Here is a 6,574-nt window from a genome sequence, read left to right as displayed (position 1 = left end):
TTTCCTTTTTATGTTATAAATTGTGATTTCATAGAAACATGAGTTAGCATATTGTTTTTGGATTCGAGTTGCAAGATATGTGAATTTTGATGGTCATATTGATGTTTCTAGTTCGCTTTGCCATGAGAATTTTTATAGAATGTGTAATTTGAATGTTTTAGGAACATGTTTTAGGGCTGGTTAAAGTATACATATGGTTGAAATTGATTTATGGCATGAACGGTTCTAGTGGCGAGCACCCGAGGATCTCATTCGTCGCGTCACCGTTGTGAAATTTAAAAAGGTTAAGTAAGGTGGTCAAGTAAGTACACTCTCACCTGCAACATGAATTGAAGAATTGAGAAGTATATGATTTTGATGTTTATGATGATGTTATGACACCTTGAATATTTCATATGATGACGTTTTGAAGAAAAATGTATATATGTATTTTTATGTTTTGAAATGACGTTGTACACCTTTGATGATGACTGGTGAGCGGTCTTATTGTCATGGTTGGTATGAGATTTGCTACCCCATGCATTTCGTGGCTAGCGCGCTATGATGGTACAACGTCGGGCCCAATATGTGATGGATTTTAATGTTTAAACATGTTCAAAAATAATTATTCTCATGATGATGTTTATTGTTGATGAATAAAAATGTTCTTTTAAATTTGTGAGAATTAAGTGTCTTACTAAGCCCTTGCATATATAAGTTATTTCATGTTGCAGACAATCTAAAGGGGAAGATGTAGCCATGGAGAATATTGGAGTGGATGCGAGCTATGCGTGATAGGAAAACGAGAGAAACGATCATGGGATGAAAGTGTTTAATGTTAAACAAAGTTTTTACTTTTTACTTTTATTGCTTTGGAACTTTGGTTTTTGGTGGTTTTGATTTGAAGAATATTTTAGACTTTATAGATTTTAATAATTAAGTTGAACCGAAGGTTATTTTATTTTTCTTTGAGGAAGTTCAAAAATTTTAAAGATAATATGTTTTAAAAAAATCTAGGCGTTTCTTTAAGTCATTCAAAGTAAAGTGTTTTAAGGTTAACGATTTTCCGCATTCTTTAAGAGGTAAATGTTTGAAAGTTAAGATAACTATGACGATCCGTGAGGGGTCGTTACAGATATGGTATCAGAGCGGTTTCCTATTTCCTATCATGTGTGGCCATGCATTTACTCCAAAATTCACCAAGTAAGTAGTTATTTAATTTCTTTAGATGAAATGTAAATTTTTATGATGTTAAGTTTTCAAATTATAGGAGTGTGGATACTTATTCGATGTCTTGAAAGATGGAGTTTCCTTATTAGTTAAAATTTAATTACTGACAGACGATTAAGATAAGATGGCACGCGGACGAGGACACGGAGCTCGTGGCCGTGGTAATGGACGTAGGCAAGGCAGAACTGAGGCTGCAGCAGAGCCCAATTTAGCAGAGGTGATGGCACAGTTGCGTGAAGGCCGGGGTAGAGGCCATGGACAAGCTGAAGTTAAGACAGCGACGTGACTTAATTTGGTTGAAGTGGTAGCACAGTTACATAGACAACTGCGAGAACAACAGGTGCTTATCAATCATTTGCAAGCTAATGGGAACAGAGTCGAAGTTCCAGCTAATCCACCGGTTCCACAACCAGGGCAACATAGAGGAGTTCAGGCTGTAGGGAATCTCGAGTCTCTATTCCTGAGGTTAAAGAAGATGAAGCCTAAAGAATTCCATGGATCAACTGACCCTTTGGTAGCTCAAGGGTGGTTGAAGTCTATTGAGTTGATACTAGGGTTCATGGACCTAAATGAGAATGAGAAAATGAAGTGTGCTTCTTACTGTTTGATGGATGATGCTAGGATTTGGTGGGAAGGAGTATAACTGAGCAGAGATGTAGATCGGATGACTTGGCAAGACTTTCTTCAAGAGTTTAACGAGCAGTACTTCAGCATGTCTGTGACCAAGAAGTATTATGATGACTTGGCAAGACTTTCTTCAAGAGTTTAACAAGCAGTGCTTCTAGTTCTGTTATGATTATTACTTTTAATTCTATTAGGATTCATACAACAAAGGAGCTATAAATTATGATCTTCAGAATAGGAAGAGTACATGTAGATGGAAGGGTCAATGTGAGTTGAATAATCTGAAGAGGAAAACGTCAATAATATGAATGCTATAAGGTCTAACGTCCGCTTCTTGACTCTTGCCATTGCTTTTTTCACTTAGTACAACTGACTTGGTGATTTCACATGAGGCTCTTCATCTCATAATGACGATTGGTGACGAAAATGTCTCTGAAATAGAGTTGAGAAAAAAAAAACTTTAGTTAAAATTACATGAAAAAAAATCAGTTTTAAATTCTAATGGTAAATTCTGAATATACTTGATAAATCCTTTATTTATCAAGTTAGCATCACTTTTTTGAAAACGATACAAAATCTAATGGCAAATCTTGCATATATATGGTAAATTCAGAATTTACCAAGAGGGAATTGTTGAAATTTCAGCTGATTGTAAATCCTTATTCACATCAAATTGGCCTATTTGTTAACTTTTTTTGAATATTGACTTATTAATTTTTAATTCATCTCAAATCTTGCCTATTTCTCTCAATCTCCCCTTTAATTTTTAGTCATCTTCTTGGGCCCAAACTGAGGTCTCGTTCATTTCACCAATTTGAGTTTTCAATTATAGTTTTACTACAGTTAAAAGCTCTCACAAAAGTCACATTAACTTTTTTTGTTATAGTGAAAAAACTCGCACATAAAATCACCTCTCACCTCGAACGCAAAACTCAAATTTGTGAACTGAACGAGACCTTAATTTCTCTTCCTAAAGCTAAAAATATCATCGGTCCACTATGTGTGTGTCCAAGTGAATCTATTCTGTGATTTTCTTTTTTGGAGAGGATAATTCCTTAATTACAAATTAATTTTAGATTATTTTTCAATAATCTTGTTTCACTTTGACCTTTTACATTCATTTTTAGACCTTTTTCTCTCATGAATATAAGATTATTTTCACCAACAGATCATGAAAGCAAAAATCTGGCTACAAGTAGTTCTCGGGCCCCAATGTAGAAATGCATGAAAAACGTAAGTGCAAGTTTGAAATTGGTTTCACCTTGTTTTTAAAAATGTTTCCGCATGTTGTTTGAGACAGAAAGCAAAAACAGTCTCCAAACTGCGTTTAGTTAGTAAATACTTTGAAAATGAGAATGAAAAAGAAAAAAACAGTATAAATGGTTTTTGTTAAAGAAATGAAAAATGGTTGAAGTTGTCTTCCATTTTCATTCTAATTTTCTAAACTACAACTTAATAAATGTTTTTTAAAAGATATCTAAAAATAAATTCTCCTTTTTTAATACCTAAAATAATCTCTAAGAAGAGTAACCAAAAGTAATTCATAAACAACTCAACACATTCCCAAAAAGTTTTCATTTTAATTTTCATTCTCTCAAAATTTAAATTTATGTTCAAACTTATGAATCAAACCGTGATTAAATTTAAACCAACTTTTTTACATCCTAAGATTTAGATTCCTTTGGGCACTAAGTCTCGTTTTCCTGTTGGCAGGTGTATGCTATTGGGTCATCATTTAAGAGGCTTGGAGAACAGATTACACTTGAGTTGCGTTGTTGGATTGTTGTAAAGAGAGAGAGAAGAGAGAGTGGGAAACTTGTATATTCTACACCCTTTTCTCCTTTTTCTTCTTTTTTGTATCCATGCCAATGCTTATTTATATTGCTATATATTTCTTTTTAATCTAAAGTGAAACATTCGAGTTTACTTCATTGTCCTAAAATGACATTTTGAATGCCGTTCACTAAGCATACCGAAACCTAAATCTTTTTTTTGGTGGGGGTTTTTTTTTTTTTTTTTTTTTTTTTTTTTTTTTTAAATTCCTCCTTCATCTTTTATTTATTTTTTGTCTCTCCTTATTTTTCATTTTTTTCTTTGGGTCCTTCTGTGTTGTTTTTCATTATTAATCTTCTCTTCTTATTTTCTTTTATTTCTTTTTCAATTATTTCCCCTTAACATCTTATATAGTTTTAAATATGCCTCATTAAAATATTTTTAAAAACTATCTCATTCTTTATCGATATTGTCAGTACCTAAATATTTTTTATATACTCTTTGTAAATATATTTATTTAATAATTTCTCCATAAAAATATTTTCTCTTAAATACATATCTAATCTAGCATCTTTCTCATCAATCTTTTTTTGTTAGCTTTTCTCAATTGTTGTAACACCTATTTTTTAAAACCGATAAAATTCTTAGAAGTAGATGTTAGGAGTGAACTTGAATAATGTTATGGTGTTATATATAGTTAATTCTAACATTACATTGAGTTATATTTTACAGGTAAACGCGACGAGGATTCGAGGTGCTAAGAACAAGTTCATGCCATGTTATAGAAATTATATATATATGTTCAATTTTTTTAATGATTTGTTAAATGAATATATGTTCATGATATGATGTACTTCATGTTATAATGCATGGAATTAAGTGTCTTAGGAAAATTCTAAGTTTTTACTTGATTTTTCTTTTTAGACAAAAGAACCATTTTCATGACGTTAATTTCTAACTCTATTTTGGACCTTTAAAATTCTGAAATTATTCCATAGTCTATACAAAGTTGTAGAGCTTTTCATAAGCTTTTCAACGCCTTCTCATTTGTGCAAATCGGACATAGGAGTAAGAAGATGTGGCCAGTATACCATCCGGATACCCAGCAGTCTCCGACCAGGTTACTGCACGCGAACAAGAATGGAAATTCTAGAACTTGACCTAACTCTTCTATTTGTCTTCCACACGAATTTACACCCTAATGACAGCCACCCTCAGCTGTTAAGGGGTCATTTAATTATAGGATTAAACCCTAATCAATCTTAAATCATTCACATTAATTTTTTTTTTTTTACATATTAAAGGGCCATTCAATTCCCCTTCTATTCCTCCTTATTTCTCACGCTACAAAAAAAAAAAAAAAAATCAGAGAAAGCCCCCACCCCCAGCCACAAACCTCACCTCTTGATTCTTTTTGGATTCTTCAATCATTAGAGGCAAAATACAGAGTGTCGAGGTATGATTCTTTCTTGTTGTTTAGTTTGTATGTCTATGAGAGTTTGGATGATTTTACTTTGGGTTTGATTATAATGGTTTTAGAGAATGATGGAGGATATTTATTAGTTAATGATTGAGGGAGGATATATGTATTTAGGTGATGTTTAATGTCTATGGCGGCAGGTGTTTATTTTGGATTGGAATGCATGATCCGGTTATTGTTTTGGGTGTTTTGGTGTCTTCATAATTTGATAAATTCTAGAGAGGCATGTCAGGAATTATGTTATTTTCTTATATTATTGTTTCCTTTTTATGTTATAAATTGTGATTTCATAGAAACATGAGTTAGCATATTATTTTTGGATTCGAGTTGCAAGATATGTGAATTTTGATGGTCATATTGATGTTTCTAGTTCGCTTTGCCATGAGAATTTTTATAGAATGTGTAATTTGAATGTTTTAGGAACATGTTTTAGGGCTGGTTAAAGTATACATATGGTTGAAATTGATTTATGGCACGAACAGTTCTAGTGGCGAGCACCCGAGGATCTCATTCGTCGCGTCACCGTTGTGAAATTTAAAAAGGTTAAGTAAGGTGGTCAAGTAAGTACACTCTCACCTGCAACATGAATTGAAGAATTGAGAAGTATATGATTTTGATGTTTATGATGATGTTATGACACCTTGAATATTTCATATGATGACGTTTTGAAGAAAAATGTATATATGTATTTTTATGTTTTGAAATGACGTTGTACACCTTTGATGATGACTGGTGAGCGGTCTTATTGTCATGGTTGGTATGAGATTTGCTACCCCATGCATTTCGTGGCTAGCGCGCTATGATGGTACAACGTCGGGCCCAATATGTGATGGATTTTAATGTTTAAACATGTTCAAAAATAATTATTCTCATGATGATGTTTATTGTTGATGAATAAAAATGTTCATTTAAATTTGTGAGAATTATGTGTCTTACTAAGCCCTTGCATATATAAGTTATTTCATGTTGCAGACAATCTAAAGGGTAAGATGTAGCCATGGAGAATATTGGAGCGGATGCGAGCTATGCGTGATAGGAAAATGAGAGAAACGATCATGGGATGAAAGTGTTTAATGTTAAACAAAGTTTTAATTTTTAATTTTATTGTTTTGGAACTTTGGTTTATGGTGGTTTTGATTTGAAGAATATTTTAGACTTTATAGATTTTAATAATTAAGTTGAACCGAAGGTTATTTTATTTTTCTTTGAGGAAGTTCAAAAATTTTAAAGATAATATGTTTTAAAAAAATCTAGGCTTTTCTTTAAGTCATTCAAAGTAAAGTGTTTTAAGGTTAACGATTTTCCGCATTCTTTAAGAGGTAAATGTTTGAAAGTTAAGATAACTGTGACGATCCGTGAGGGGTCGTTACAGATATGGTATCAGAGCGGTTTCCTATTTCCTATCATGTGTGGCCATGCATTTACTCCAAAATTCTCCAAGTAAGTAGTTATTTAATTTCTTTAGATGAAATGTAAATTTTTATGATG

Source organism: Morus notabilis, unplaced genomic scaffold (genome assembly GCF_000414095.1).
Source record: "Morus notabilis unplaced genomic scaffold, ASM41409v2 Scaffold502, whole genome shotgun sequence".
Classification (NCBI taxonomy): domain Eukaryota; kingdom Viridiplantae; phylum Streptophyta; class Magnoliopsida; order Rosales; family Moraceae; genus Morus; species Morus notabilis.
The sequence above is the reverse complement of the archived record's forward strand: the minus strand, read 5'-3'. Positions refer to the sequence as shown.